The following is a 17,554-nucleotide window of genomic DNA, read 5'->3' on the forward strand; positions in this document are numbered from 1 at the left end:
TGTTCCAAAGTGAGAAATATTCATTTTACATTAGTTTTCGAGGTTGATATCTCCTGCTTGAACATCTGCAGGCTCTGTATCAAGTTACAGTCCTCCTAATCCTCAATTTCCGAGGTGAACAAATTCTTCATTTGGAGCATGAGACGAGGGAGCATGCTGTTAAAGTGAAGAATACCTTGATTTTCAATGCTTTTGTCCTGTGTCAGGTAAGAATAGCTGATAAAGAAACATGCTATGATTGGCTTTTGCACTCCCCATAGTATATTTTTCCTTTCTTACATAAGAAAGATATCTTGTTTGTACCTAGTGCTAATTCAAGCACTTCCTCTCCCCTAGGAATTTTGTCTTAGTTATATTTTTGGATTGTGGAAGTTGTCCATTTTCCTTGAATCAGCAGGTCTAAATGTCTAATACGTTTAATACCATAAATTTTTTAGCCGCCTCGCTTCTCCACCTTGTTATTTTTCCTTTATTGGCCATAAAAAAGTCAAAGCATCCATGTGTTTTCTCAACAAATATTAAACAATTCATAGTTTCAAATCTTCCCTTAATCGTGCCATCAAGGGTGGACAACCCAATTCGGATGGAGGCGGTAGTAATCTCTGCACTCTTTTAGGATCTTGGTTGTGTTTTTGGAAATGATTCTCAAATTAAATATGAGGCAGCTTTTTCTCTTGAGCTCCTTCAATTTCCCTGTGTTCCTAACCTTTTCCTCATTTTTGGTTTTGTTCGGGCGATGGGGGCAAAAAGTCTGAAACTGAAATTTCATACTGTTGTTTGCAATGAGCCACATTAGCTTTAGATATTTGCCTGTCTACTGAGATTTAATCGCTGAATCCACTGCTAAATGCTAATTACTCAAAACTGCAGGTTTTCAATTAATTCAATGCTCGGAAGCCAGATAAGATAAATGTATTCAGAGGAGTCCACAAAAACCGTCTGTTGAGCTTTTAAATGTTCTGACTTTTGTCGTTGAAGTAGTTTTAAATTTGAGTTGTTGCTCTGTTTTGGATTGAGACACTTTATGGGGAATGTAAGAATACTCTTTCCTTGATTATTACATATTGAATTTCTTTTGAATTTGAGACAGATTTCTTTTCTAGAGCCTACATCAAGGAAGATGAAAGTGTAGGATTTGCCATGATAGTGATGAAGATTCAAACATGGAGATTCCCTACTCTTACCGTGGAACCCTCAAGGTTTATTAAGCTAGTTGTTTTACTCATTTGAAGCCCATGGATGCAGAGCAACATAGAGAATATGGTCACAAGATAGGTGAATTTCTTAGCAGATTATTACAAGAACAATGAGAACTCACTGTTTTCAGTCAAGTTCAGGTTTTTACAACAACCTATCAATTTCTTTTTGTATCCTTACCATGCACTTGCCAAGAATTAGTTTCCCGTAGAAAGTTTAGCCCTTGCATGACAGTGTTATTTTGGCAGAGTTTGTGGAGACTTAGCTAGAAAAAAGTACTCCATTATAATTGCGAATGAAATTAGTAAAGCTCAATCTTTTAATGGATACATTTTTACTATCCTAGCTGGTTAGTGATCATGTCATATATCATTGCTCATGATAAAAATTTATTTAGTTGCATGAGGATTTAAATTTATAATATTTGTCACTATGGTTATTTTTTATGAAATTTGATTTATGTTGTAACTTATTGGATAGAATTGTTTCTTTAATCCTACAAATAAAAATATTCAAATAGAAAAGAGTTTTCAACAACAAAATATTGTGGCGGAAATAAACTGCCGCTATTTTTTTTTAAAAACAGTAATATTATATTGTAGAGGTTATAAACCCCACATAATATTTTTTAAAAAAAATATTTGAATCATATTATAAACCCCCCACAATATCTTTTTTGAACCATTATGATCATATTGAGGGGTTGATAAACCCTCGCAGTATTTTTTTTTGACACATCAAAATCATATTGCTGGGGTTCTAAACTAGCACTAATTATCTTTCAAAACCCCTTCATTACTTTTTCTTAAAAAAATATTTAAATCATTTTTAGGGGTTTTTAAACCCCCACAATATCTTTTTTGAACCACTATGATCATATGGAGGGGGTTTATGAACCCTCGCAATATTTTTTCTTTGGCACATCAAAATCATATTGCGGGGGTTTTAAACTAACATTAATTATCTTTCAAACCCCCCACAAATTAAAAATTCATTTTGTGGCGGTTGTCATGGAGGTTTTAAAAATCCACCGCAATAATGCTCGTGGCAAAGGTAACTGTGGCACCTCTAGAAACCGCCACAATTCTTTTGTGGGAGTCAAAAACCGTCACAATTTGACCAAAAAACTTCCACAAAGTAACTGTTTTCTTGTAGTGCGTGGTGGAGATCACGAATGCTGACGGTGATGAAGGTATCGACTTTCGGTGGACGTGGAGCCAATGAGTTCAGTCGAAGAGCGTAACGAGTCTAAGGTTACATAGAGATTTTTGGGAAAAAGATAAAGAAAGTGAGGAAGATAGAAAGATGATGATATTTAACTAAGAGGAGATGTCAAATAACAGACTAGGCACATGAAACATGTTAGTATAAATATTTTTGATATATGATCGTGTGCAAAACTGCAGTCTGTCGAAGTTACATGACAATGTTCTTGTCCTTGATTAATGAAACAATCTAATGTTTTGGAAGTTTAGCTTACACACTTGAACATTATCTTAGATGGATCCAAAATTTAAAGTTTGTGATTTTCTATACAGACCTCAAGTTAATATATACAATATTATAATAATTGATTCACAGTCAAATATTTCTAAATGTTGAATAGATTTTTTAATACATATACAAAGCTTGAGTGAATTACTAAGTTCACATGAACTCACAGCATACAATTTATTACTGTGAAATTTCTTTATTTTTTCAAATATATAATACGTTTTTCTTTTTCTCGGGGATGAGATCTAGTTACAGTTTTATATTTTAGTAGTAAAACAAATGGGCCAGATAAACCAACATATGCCACTTAATGCCACCAATAGTATATATAGGGACAGAAAATCTTTGAGTTCAGGTGAGGTGAGGCATAAAATCCGATCCAATTGGATATTCTGCATATTTTACAGATGAATAGAGATTTGTATCTTGGGTGAGTCCTAAACCTAATAGCTGGACCCTAATCACGTTTCAGTATTTCTAAGTACATCTTCTTCTTTTTTTCTATCCTTTTATACCAACTAAAACAAGAGTAGAAAAAATTCAGGTGAAAGTAATCCTATGAACTTTTAATATACAATGTATAAATTTTGAAGAAGAAAGGAGTCACGTTCGTCCCCGGACCATCCAAATCGGACGAGGGGATATATAGGAAGTGGATCTATATTGGATCTCACTCGAATCAGGGCATATTTGTAAGCGGTGTTGAAATTTATAAAAAAAAAATAAGAATAAGTAATTCTGATATCATATTCTATATGAAAAACAGCCCTAGTCCATTAATTTTATTGAGTTTTAAGTTTTAATCATAGAGGCTCTCTTAAATGTTTGCAAAAAATATGTGCTAGTTGAGGTTCAAACTTCCGACCTCTTAGAGAAAAATCAGAGATATAATCAACGCCCTAGGAGATTATTTATGTCAAATTGTATTATTTTTTCCTGCTTATCTGTTTACTTATAGTATTAATACATATATGTATGCGGTGAAATCAGGTGCCCCCGATTTAGTAGGCTCGAGATGTCGTACCGAGGGTAGAAGTTCGATAAAGACCAAGCCCGAGCTCAAATGCAGAATAAGAGGCTCGAAGACCTAAGTGTTCGAGGAATATCGGAGCCAAGTATGACCGAGTCCGAGATAGAGCCGTTGTGAGTTTGTTACAAAAGGATAGGATTCTCGCCACGTCTCCAAAATCAAGGCATAAATTCTGGAATAGATTTGCACGAATTAGTACAAATCCGTACTAGGCGGTTATATAGTTGTCCCAATAAGATTCTTTACTGTAAATAGAAATGTACCTTATTTAGGGCTCCCCTCCTATATAAAGGGGACCTCAATCATTTATAAACATCATCTAATCATTGGCAAAGAATATACTATCCTGCTTTTCTCTCTCACTATTCATTAGCATTGTCCTTTACATTTACTGTTCTTATTTTATTGCTCTTAGTTCACCTTGAGGTCACTAAGCTCGAGGTTATCACTGCTGAGTAACATTGGTTTGATTCACTTATTTCTTTCATTTCTACTTCATATTTCTTGATTATTAATTGGTATTGAACTAAATCACATATCTTTAAAATCACAAATCAAATTTAATTGTTACTCGTATTTTCGAGGTAAATAGTTTGGCGCCCACCGTGGGGCTAAAGATAATAGTGATTATTTCATTACTGATTCTCATAACACATGTTATTTTTACACTTTTTCTTGTCAAGAATTTTTAATTCTGATGCAGAAACATGTCTAGCTCACAAAAATGCACCTGTTTATGACAACGAAAGTCTTGGAGAAAAGAACAGTATATGGGTCGGTATACCACCAATAAACCCTGAGGAAGTGCCAAATATGGAACCAGTTGATGTTAGTTCACACAATGCTCTAAACGCGGATTTAGCCACAGACCTCGGAGGGAGTATACGCAGGGAGGCTCGGTTTGGTGGCCAAGGAGCACAAGGAATGGGAGACCGGGGAATCAACCTCCAAGTGATATTCGAGATACTGTAGGCTCAACAGATCGTCATCGCTTAACTTCAAAGTCAGAATAAGACTCCGAGTATAGCTGAACCAGAAAACACTCAGCGTGCTGAACCAGTGCAAGAGGGGTCGAACGGAAATGACTCGGGGACTGACCCCACTATTATGAGAATACTCAAAGAGCTCACCAAGAGGATCGAGTCCGAGGAAAAGAAGATTGTAGACAATGACAAAAAGGTGGAGAATTATAACTCCCGTGTTGATCAAATACCAGAGGCACCTCCGGTCTTGAAAGGTTTGGATGCCAAAAAGTTCATACAAAAGCTGTTCCCTCCGAGTGCGGCTCCGATACCCATTCTCAAGAAGTTTTGTATGCCCGATATACCAAAATATAACGGGACAACCAACCCCAACGAGCATATTACTTCATACATTTGTGGAATCAAAGGTAATGACTTAAATGACGACGAGATCAAATCAGTATTGTTGAAAACGTTTGGAGAAACATTGTCGAAAAGAGCCATAATTTTGTACCACAACTTGCTCCTCAACTCTATTGATTTGTTTGCTATGTTAGCAAATGCCTTCTTGAACGCACACACCAGGGCCATAAAGGTGGCAACGAGGAAATCAGACGTCCTCAAGATAAAACAAAAGAACGACGAAATGTTGAGGGAGTTCGTGTCCAGGTTTTAGATGGAAAGAATGAAATTACCACTGGTCTCCGATGACTTGGCAATAATGCCTTTATGTAGGTTTTGAACGAACGGAGTTCGATAACGTCTCGACAATTAAAGCAGAACTTGATCGAGTATCTGGCTATGACATGGTCCGATGTACATAACCGTTACCAGTAAAAAATTAGGGTCGAGGACGACCAGTTTGGAGCCCCCTCGGGCTCAGTTCATCCTAACAAATTGTTAGTTAATCCCCCGAGGGATACGGACAGGGAATCAAGATCCAACAACAGCTAGATCAAATCGAGGGTCGTAGAGCAGCTCGGCCTGCAAGATCAAATTGTACCAGCATCCCAAGTCTTGAATGGTTTCAACATGGCAAACGAAACAACAAAAGGAGAGATCGTCCTTCCAGTAAATGTGGCTGGAACCATTCAAGACACGAAATTCCATGTCATCGAAGGCGCCATGAGGTATAACACACTCCTCGGGAGGCCATGGATTCACAACATGAGGGCAGTACCTTCGACCATTCACCAGATAATGAAATTCCCAATGAAGGATGGTGTGAAAATGGTCTATGGAGAACAACATGCTGCAAAGGAGATGTTTGCAGTCGAGGAAGTGACTCTGAAACCAACATCTTCAACCTTGGTAAAATCGGGGACCCAAAGATAAGTCGCATCCAAATAGCAATCATTGATCCCAGTCCCGATCGAGTCGGAGGAATAGGTAATTGAAGAAGAAGAAGAAGATTTCCTTACTCCTCGAACTTTCGTTGTTCCCGAGGATTCAGACGCAACCAAATCAGCAGTCAAGGAACTGGAGCAGGTTATACTGATCAAGCACATGCCCAAGAAAAAGGTATACCTGGAAACGGAGTTAACCCCCAAACTCAGGAAAAAATTCATTCCATTTCTTATCGATAATATGAATTGCTTTACTTGGTCCCATCTAGATATGACAGGGATCTCACCAGCAATAACAACACATCGGCTAAGCACCAACCCCAGGTTCAAACCAGTGAAGAAAAAGAGAAGGCCCCGGTCTGAGGTGAAACATGCATTCATAAATGACGAGGTAACCAAACTTCTTAAAATAGGATCTATTCGGGAGGTAAAGTATCCCGAATGGTTAGCCAACGTAGTTGTAGTTCCTAAAAAAGGAAACAAACTTAGAATGTGTGTAGATTACAAGGATTTAAACAAAGCATGCTCTAAATATTCTTTTCCACTGCTTAACATCGATCATATAATCGACGCCACGGCTGGCCACGAGATTCTAACTTTTGTCGACACCTACTCCGGTTACAATCAAATTCAGATGAACCCGGAGGATCAGGAAAAGACCTTGTTTATCACTAAGTTTGGAACTTATTATTACAACGTAATGCCCTTCGGGTTAAAAAATGTTGGAGCTACATATCAACACCTAGTTAACAAAATGTTCAAAGAACAAATAGGTAAAATGATGGAAGTTTACATTGACGATATGTTAGTTAAGTACCTATGCGTAGAAGACCATTTGACTCATTTGCAGGAAACATTCAAAATCTTGAGGAAGTACAACATGAAACTTAACCCGGAAAAATGTGTTTTCGGAGTTGGCTCGGGCAAGTTTCTCGGCTTCATGGTATCTAATCGAGGAATCGAGATCAACCCCGATAAGATCAAGGCCATCGAAGATATCACCATCGTGGATAGTGTGAAAGCCGTACAAAGGCTAATAGGACGAACATCCGCCTTGGGTCAATTTATTTCGAGGTCTTCGGATCGAAGTCATAGGTTCTTTTCCTTGCTCAAAAAGAAAGAGGACTTGGCATGGACCCCGGAATGCCAGCAAGCCTTAGAGGAATTGAAGCGATACCTATCGAGCCCACCTTTGCTTTACACCCCGAAGGTAGATGAAAAGCTTTACCTATATTTGGCGGTGTCCGAGATAGCGGTAAGTGGAGTACTAGTCCGAGAAGAGCAAGGTGTGCAATTCCCTATTTATTATGTAAGTCGAACTCTGGGAGATGCTGAAACTAGGTACCGTCACTTAGAAATATTAGCACTTGCATTGATTAGCGCATCTAGAAAGTTAAAACCATATTTTCAATATCATCCCATATGTGCATTAACCACTTATCCTCTCCGAAATATCTTGCATAAGCTCGAATTGTCAGGTCGACTAGCCAAGTTGACAGTCAAACTAAGCGGGTATGATATCGAATATCAACCCCGAACGGCTATCAAGTCCCAAATCTTGGCTGACTTCGTGGCCGATTTTATGCCGACCCTCGTACCCAAAGCAAAAAAAGAACTTCTACTGGGATCAGGTACATCATCGAGGGTATGGACCCTTTTCACGGACGGTGCCTCGAATGTGAAAGGGTTCGGACTCAGCATTGTTTTGAAGCCACCAACAGGTAGTACTATTAGACAATTTATCAAAACTTCAAGATTGACTAACAATAAGGCCGAGTACGAGCCCATGATTGCAGGTCTCGAGCTAGCTAAGAGCTTGGGGCAGAGATCATCGAGGCTAAATGTAACTCCCTATTGGTGGTAAACCAAGTAAATAAGAGTTTCGAGGTTCGAGAAGATAGAATGCAGAGGTACTTAGACAAACTACAGGTGACATTGCACCGCTTCAAATAATGGACCCTAGATCATATGCCTCGAGAGAAAAATAGTGAGGCCGATGCGCTTGCAAATCTGGGATCGCTGGTCAAAGAAGACGGATTTGTCCTGGGGACTGTCGTTCAATTATCGAGATCCATGGTCGAGAAAGGACATGCCGAAATAAATTCCACGAGCTTGACTTGGGATTGGAGAAATAAGTATATCGATTATTTAAAAAATGGAAAGCTCACATCGAATCACAAAAAATCGAGGGCTCTACGAACCAAGGATGCTAGGTTCACACTAGATGGGGATGGGACATTATACAGAAGAACGTTTAATGGGTTGTTGGCGGTGTGTTTAGGGCCGGGGGATACCGATTATGTTCTACGAGAATTCCACGAAGGTACTTGTAGGAACCAGTCCGACACCGAGTCTTTGATTCACAAAATTATCAGAGCAGGGTATTACTGGGACAACATGGAAAAAGATACTAAGGAGTTTGCCAAAAAATGTGATAAATGCCAACGGTTTGCACCGATGATCCATCAGCCCAGAGAACAGCTCCACTCGGTCCTATCCCCGTGGCCTTTCATGAAATGGGGAATGGACTTAGTCATCCCCCTACCAATGGCCCCAGGTAAAGCTAAATTTATTTTGATTGTGACTGATTACTTTTCTAAATGGGTGGAAGCACAGGCCTTCGAGAAGGTTAGAGAAAAGGAAGTTATTGACATTATCTGGGATCACATCATATGTTGATTTAGGATACCTGCCGAGTTTGTATTTGACAATGGAAAATAATCCATCGGCAGCAAGGTGACGGAGTTCCTCGAAGCACACAAGATAAAGAGGATCTTATCAACACCATACCACCCAACTGGAAATGGACATGCCGAATCAACAAACAAAACCATCATTCAAAACCTAAAGAAAAGGTTGAACGATGCAAAGGGAAAATGGAGAGAAGTTCTACCCGAGGTCCTATGGGCATATCAAACAACATCGAAGTCTAGAACAGGGGCTACTCCATTTTCTTTAGTTTATGGCTCCAATGCCCTTATCCCTGTCGAGGTCGGTGAACCCAGCTCCATGTTTAGATATGCATCAGAGGAGTCAAATCACGAGGCTATGAATACTAGCCTCGAGCTATTAGATGAAAAATGAGAGGCAACACTTGTTCGGATGGCCGCACAGAAACAAAGAATCGAGAGATACTATAATAGAAGGACCAATCTTCGACACTTCGAAGTCGGGGACTTAGTTCTATGGAAAGTCACCATCAACACTCGAGACCCAAACGAAGGGAAATTATGCCCGAATTGGGAAGGACCGTACCGAGTCCTCGGAGTTGTTGGTAAAGGATCTTACAAAATTAGCACAATGGAAGGTGAACAACTACCAAACAATTGGAACGTATCACTACTCAAATGATACAATTGCTAACGTATGAATTTTTGTTGTCCATTTTAATTTGAAACTAACCCACTGTAGGTGTTCGATCGAAGCTATCGAAGGCACCTTTTTACGAAAAGGTCTTAGGTTTTAAAGCATGCGTTGCACTCTCTTTACCTTAGATCGGGTTTTGTCCCAAATAGGTTTTACCGGCAAGGTTTTTAACGAGGCAACAACTATGTGCTACCTAAGGAAAACTTAACAGTATCCAAGGCTTATTTTCAATCAACCTCGAATACTGGGGGGCATCACCCTCGGAGGTTATATTTTTGAGGAAAATACTTCACCCCAAGAGGGCCTTGATAGGAGAACTTTGTAATGGGCCAAACGATCAGATGAACCGTGTCCATACAGAATAGTCGAGCCCCGACGGCAAAACATGTACGCGTGTATCAATTGTTCAAAGAAGCATTCGTTCTATACCAAAACACTTTGTGTCTTAAAAAAGTCTACTATCATACGAGCTCTACACTTATAATTCTACGAGAAACGGCCCAAAGGCCGGAATGCAAATATACCCCGAATACTTGGGGACTATCATCGACAGTCAACACATCTGAGTCATCAAAAACTCGAACTCATAAGACCTCAAAGAGGCAGTCCTTCGATATAAAGGCAAAGGCCATCATACTCGGGGACTAACAGTTCGAACAAGTTCGAAGGGTTATCGGGAAACATGTCCAAGAGACATACCCGAAGGCTACAGTCATATTAAAGACTACGATTATATAAAGGTTGTGGCCAAAATAATACGGCTCGGAGACGTCCGACTTCCGCCATAAATTACATGCCTTCAAACACTTTGAAAAAACCAGTTAAATCAAGCTACCCTCGGCAAAAGCAAAGATAAAGGGCTTCGATAAAATCAGCCCTCGAATAATTTAGAGGCTTCAATATTCGAAAAAACCTCAAGAGGTATTTGATTATGTTTACACAAACAAATTACTAATAAGGTTCCGATCTGTTGGACCTTCGAAAAACCCAATGGGTACAATAAATAAACACAAGCTAAGGCATAGATAAATTTTCACTATGTCTTTTAGCCGAAAAGAGGGAAAAATTACAGCCGCTTTAGAGGCCGAATTGGCCTAACTTAACTAGCATAAGGGACGATATATAAGAGCCTAAGGGCCAACTTAAAGAGCCAAAGAGCCTAAGAGCCGATGTATAAGAGCCTAAGGGCTAGCTTAAAAGAGCATAAGGGCCAAAATATACAGGGTACGAGACCTTACTCTCATTCAACTCGGACTTAAGAGTCCCGACATCCCGAGCTTACATCAAATCAATTTAAGCTTAGCTCGAGTATTAACAATACCCTTAAGAGGTATTATATTGATCAATAAAAAACCTAAGGGTTTATTATGTTCTGAGTCTAAACCAATATTTAGACTGATCATTAGAGTTATACAATCAAATTTTTCACAAATGAAGATGAAACGGAATCCAACACAAATCGAAGATGAAACAAATAGGTTTCTTATATTTATACGAGGAGTTAAAAAAATATATTTACAAAGCCCACGAGGGGCCCTTGCACAAAAACACAAAACAAATCAAAAAAACCTAATCTGATTATGAGGCCACACCCTCGAGAGTCACATCTTTGGAGGTCGTATCCTCAGGAGTTGCGTTCTCAGGAGTCGCATCCTCGGGAACCTCTTCCTTGGGGAATCCCTCCTTATTTTACCCATCCTCAAAGCCATTGGCAGAATCCTCATCATCGGAAGAAACGAGGAACCTGGCGTCGGTTTCCATTGCCCTTGCTTGAGCTATCTCTTCAGTAAGGTCATAACCACGGGCATGGATTTCCTCGAGAGTCTCCCTTTGAGATTGGCACTTGGACAAATCATTACTATATTTTTCTCGGTCGGAGGCCTCCCTCAGCTCCGCTTGAACAACTTCGGCATCCCTTAAGAATACAGCGATAGTCTTATCAGCCGTAACCTTCATCTTCTCAACTTCAGCCTTGGCCTGTGCAGCTTCAGCCCCGGCTTTGGCAAGATCTGCCTCTAACTCCTCAATTTTCTTGGCCTAAGCCAGACTCTTCACTTTAATGCCTCGAAGTTGAGTTTTAGCCAATGCCAGTTGGGTTGTAACAGCTTCTTTATCGGCAGCGAGCCGATCCATGCTCTTTTTTCATCGGTGGCAGTTGTCCTTAACTTGATCGACCTCACCCCGGAGCTGCCCAATCATCTCTAACTTTTGCTGCAGCTGAGACATCGAAGTGTTAGCCTCTGAAGTAAGGCCAAGAAGACCATACTCTGTTAAAATCACAGTTACTTGCTCATCTAGCTCAGCCTCAATTTTTTGAGCTTTGGCCAAATCAGCACGAAGATCCTTGAGCTCCTCCTCTTTTCAGCTGCAGAGGAGCTTCAAGGCCTTCTCCGCGCTCGAAGCTTTCTTGAGCTCGGCCTCACATTGGCTTAGCTCAGCCCTGAACATGGTAATGGCCTAAGCAAAAAACAAAAAGATGTCAGTTAACACAGAAGGAGAAGAAAAAAAAGAATTTTTGCAACTACAAAGATTAGTGCTTACCTGGGAGAAGAGACGTTGAGCCTCTTCAAAGAGGGTGGATGCATCATTAAGGTCGGCGGCTTTATGCCCCGTAATGTTACATCGATATTACTTCCCACAGTATTAAATCACGACGATGTTGCACCCGGTAGTATTGTACGTTGAAATTATCATAAGGTAATTGACATTGTCCAAGGAAAAGATTATTTGGAGATTATAAGGATTATGCTATTTTAAACAAATGATGAATAAATTCGTGAAGGTAAGAGGGGAAGCAAGTCAAATAAGATGAATTTTTCGTCCAAGTCTGGCATATTGGGATAAAATACGGGCCGAGCGTTAATACTCCATATTTATGGACTAATGCCATACAAAGTACTACATGACCATGATAGTAAGGTGTACAAGGTATATTAAAAGCGAGTAGTATTTTAAGTAAGTTGAGATAATTCTTAATTATGCGGATAATTAGTTAATTATCGCGTAACGGGACATTACCTAATTAATTGGGGATATATTGGATAAGAATTGCATCCACCAACGTGGCTGTACATCAAAGCCAGCAAAGTCAGAAAAATGTGACTCTTAAAGTCCACATATAGGTGGCACATTTAGAATAATAGTTGGCCAACTCATCCACAAAGTGGGGGCCCACAAATCTCTAAGATAAAGAGATTATTAGACACAATTCAAAGAAAAAAAATCTTATGGAGGAGGTTGCCGTGAAAAAAAATGGAGAAAGAAAATTCCTTGCTGGTCTCTGACTTAAACGGACAACTTAATGAGTTTAGTGTCCTGGAACGAGACAAGGATGAAAAAGTCAATCCACATGACAAAATATATTCATGTCGAGAGTATGACTGCTTTCATGCGATCGAAACAGTGAGAATAAAGTACGAAGTTAGATATGGCATAATCATTTATGAGTATATTTCACTATTTTATAAGGTTCAAACGTACATCTCATACATGCAACAATTAATAAGGTGATTGTTATCTTACTAGTAGTCACGACAAAGAGGTGCAGTCTTTCTCAAGAATATCATATGAATTTTTTCCTACTTCGATCGGCCATTATATGTTGTCACAAGTGACGTGTGCTAGAGGGATTGTCAAGAGAATCCGATCAGGTACATTAAAGCTATCCCTTCTTTCTTTTGGTATGATCCATACGATACAAACGAAAAGAGCAAATGCACAATTTCCATAAATAACTCTATTCATAGAAATACTAGAGATGCTTATGTTCTTGATTCCTCATGTTTCATATTATTCTATCATCTGTTCATGGGTCTTAGAAAAATACGTAAGTTGAAAAAATTTACTTCATGATATTACTCAAAGGCATAATGGTCTTATGACATTTAAAGAGATTTTATTGACGTACTTCTCATGCATTACATTCATGTATATTGACCCATGATAAGATAGTATATATATATATATATATATATATATATATATATATATATATATATGAGATATAGGATATGGGAAAAGGTTACGACGTTATATACGCACCACCATCTGATCAGCTGGTATACGTTGATGATTTGTCCTAGTGGCCAGGATGATATGATTGGATGCCCTCAGAGGCTTGATGATATTATGAACGCATATACCCATGCATGGTATGACATTTATGCGCATATTCATGACATTATAATATTAAATGATTCATAGAGTTATTCAGATATACATGTTGAGTTTTTTACTCTATGTTTCTCTCATGTCTACTAGTTACTGATTTTTATTCCTTACATACTCGGTACATTATTTGTACTGGCATCCTTTTTGCCTGGGGACACTGCGTTTCATGCGCGCAAGTCCTGATAGATAGGTCGAGAGTCCTCCAAGTAGGATATCAGCTCAGCGGAAGGTGTTGGTGCGCTCCGTTTGCTTCAGAGTTGCTTCTTTGGTCACTATGACTAGTACATCTATTGATTGTTATGGCAGAACCCTGTCTCAACCTTTATGATATTATATATTCTTAGAGGCTTGTAGACAGATGTTATGTATACGGATACTTGTATGACCTTGTCGGCCTATGTTTTGGAGTATATACAAAATTATGGCGGCCTTATAGGCCCGTACTTCATATGTATATATTTTTATTTCCTCATGCTTTACTCCGGTTCTTTTACTTATGATAGAATAATATGAAAGATACGTTATGTTGGTACTCAGTTGAGTAAGGTATCGGGTGCCTGTCACGGCCCATCGGTTTGGGTCGTGACAAAAGTGGTATCAGAGCAGTTCTGTCCTAGGGAGTCTACAAGCCGTGTCTAGTAGAGTCTTATTTATGCATGTGTTGTGCACCACACTTATAAGCATGAGGCTACTGGGCATTTAGGACTATCACTCTTTCTTCTTACTCTAGATCGTGTGATAGAGCTCAGTTGTAAGAATTCAAATTCCTAACTTCTATTTTATTCGTAATAAGACGATACCTACATCTAGAAAGATGGTTGGTAAAATACATGGCTATGGAAGAGTTGAGTCAGAGGAACTCGACTTTGCATCATGCTTATGATAAGTAAATGTGAGGTCTTCAGTAGATCATGTACGTATTGAAAGGTGTAAGCCTCTTGATAAGGAGTTTTGAGGCAAGAATACCTATCCACCTTAATGGTGAAATACAATGAGAGATTTAGAAGATAAATACAAATTTCAACAAGCAAAAGAAGTAAGATGAAGAAGAGTACGAGGCGCCCAGTTGATGAAGGTTAACGGTGTTTATAATTCAAGCAGAGGAATATAAGCTTTTTGAGTTATATTCAACAGTAACAGAGATATCTACAATTAGTCGTACCCATCTCAGTTATGCCCTATGGGGCCTAACAGGTATAGTTTAAGAAAAGGACGGAATATTACGATCCGGCTAAGGTTAGAGTAGCCCAAAATGGTGAATGGATTGTTTGTGTTAATTGACATTTCCGAAGGGTATTACAAATGTGCTAATTGATCTTCTTGTGAGACACCCAGATGGTGCACTCTAGAATATTACAACTAGATGTGAACAATAGCATGATAAAAAAAAATTCAGAAGATAGGCACTGAAAGCCTGGAAGGGATAAATATTACCTTAGTGTGACAATTGTCCCTAGTAGAGCAAGGAAGTTGAGCAACCCGAAGAGCCGATGGATGAAGCAAGGGAAGCAAAAAGCAAAAGAATGCTTTGCTGAAGTTTTCAGAGGAAAGGAATATTCAGAAATATTAGCAGAGTAATGAGAAGAGAGATAAAGAAGAATTATCAGTAAGATGCAATACATGGATGACAACGGTAGATAAAAAAGATGACGGTATTACCGGGTCCATAGTCAGGTGAAGGAAGAGACGAGAGGTGATAGGCCTCAAGAAAACAAAAGAGTATAGGCCATAAAGTCATATCCTCATTTCAAAAAATATGTTCGTGACTCCAACGCAACTATCAGAAGGGAGAGTTAAACCCCAGAGTAATAGAAATCAGTATGGGCTGGGGAACAAGATAAACTAAACATGAATTAGGGACTGAATGATTTGATAATGGTCGACATCATGGGAATTTCAAATTTTGTTCCGGCGATAATAGAAGAAATTTTATGAGAAATTCAGAGGATGGTCATTCAGGAAGACGCTTCCCTAAAGCAAGCCATGTAAGCAAATTTAAGCTTAGGGACTATATGTGCCAGTTAAACTAAGTATCACCCTCGTGAGTAAGGAATTTTGTTATCCTTGGTAAAAAAGAATTACCGCGAGGCGAGTAAGGGTCATTGACGATGTGAAAAGACGCCAAAGATGAAGAAGTAAAACATATATACGTAGATCATAGTAGCACTAAATCTTAGTGCTCCCCTAAAAGGGGGGGATATGGAGTGATGTGACATTAAGTCAGAATTAAGTGGTTCTAGTAATTAAGGAATGGTAACGGAATACTGCGAAAAAAATGAGAAAGGGATGAGATTGCACTTATTCAAATCCTACACATATGCCACGATTCCAGAATATTATGCAGACACGATGCCAAAGAAAGGAAGTAAGGGTTCCTACCCAAGATGTTATTGATAAATAAAGAGCCAACACAAGATATGAGTTAAGACAAAGGAAATAACCCAAGATGCATTATGTAGAGTATTGATATGAGAGTAGGACAACGAGTAGTTAGTAGTTGTTCCAGGAAGAGCCTAGTTATGGCTAGCCAGGAGGATACAGACAAATCAGCAGGTCATGCAAGATAAATATAGTAAAACCCAGTATAGTGAATTCAGCTCGGCAGTTATGATATTGTAATACTTGAGAAATATTCAGATAGGAACCAGGGTAATTAAAAGTGCCATATAAGTGTTGCGGAAATAAAAGAGAGTGCCAATGGGAAGATGGTCAAAATATCTAGCAGAAGCAACCCTACAAGAATAAGGGCATGGAGGTAAGTAACCATGGATAAGTATAGGCGAGAAAGGACATCAAAAATTTCATTGAGTATATGATGTAATAAGCTCATCGCTTTACAAGAGTCAGAGGATTTCATGAATTGTAAGGGACAAAATACCCCCACATGATGAATCACAGTTGGATACTATGAAATAAAGTTATGGAAGTATAGTATCGCCCCCGGGTAGATCAGTCTAATCACTTCAGATATCCCCCGACGAGACATAAGCCTTAGCGACAATGTATTACGTAAGAGGTTTCAAGTTATCTGCAGTGGATTGTAGATCCACATTGAGGTGAATCAACAATAGATGGATACAAGTTATAGAGTATGAGATAAGATTAGGCAAACATTCTTAAGATGAACGTTAAGGAAAAAGCAATATTCGTAAATTCGACAAAGTACCGAGCAAAGAACTTTAGTACACCTATATATGCCAGAGGGACATCTTGTCAAGTTTTGTATATGTTCCCAAAAGTAAAGCCTAGAGATTGGATAAAATCTAAAGAGAAGAGTCGTATAGGCGCACATACAAGGAAAACGTCGCACATGTTGCATGATAGAAGATATCAACAGATTCCGACCACAAGTTGTGGTGTGAGAAAGAGGCCTAAAAGGGGGAATGCCTTGGCCTTTGGATTTATTCAAAGCACAGTTTCCTAAATAGAAAGAAGAGTATTAAGGAATTCGCAAGAGCTATGGGTTATGAGAATGATAAAAGCATCAGTCCACATTCAAGGACGAATGTTCCAAAGGGGGAAATGATGTTACGCCCCGCAATATTACGTCGATATTACGGCCCGTAGTATTAAATCACGATGATGTTGCACCATGTAGTATTGTATGGTGAAATTATCGTAAGGTAATTGACATTAGTCCAAGGAAAAAGATTATTTGGAGATTATAAGGATTATGCTATTTTAAACAAATGATGAATAAATTCGTGAAGGTGAAAGGGGAAGCAAGTCAAAGAAGATGAATTTTTCGTCCAAGTTTGGCATATTGGGATAAAATACGGGCCGAGCGTTAATACTCCATATTTATGTACTAGTATCATACAAGGTACTACATGACCATGATAGTAAGGTGTACAAGGTATGTTACAAGCAAGTAGTATTTTAAGTAAGTTGAGATAATTCTTAATTATGCGGATAATTAGTTAATTACCGAGTAACGGGACATTACCTAATTAATTGGGGATATATTGGATAAGAATTGCATCCACCAA

Source organism: Nicotiana sylvestris, chromosome 7, assembly GCF_000393655.2.
Source record: "Nicotiana sylvestris chromosome 7, ASM39365v2, whole genome shotgun sequence".
Taxonomy (NCBI): Eukaryota; Viridiplantae; Streptophyta; class Magnoliopsida; order Solanales; family Solanaceae; genus Nicotiana; species Nicotiana sylvestris.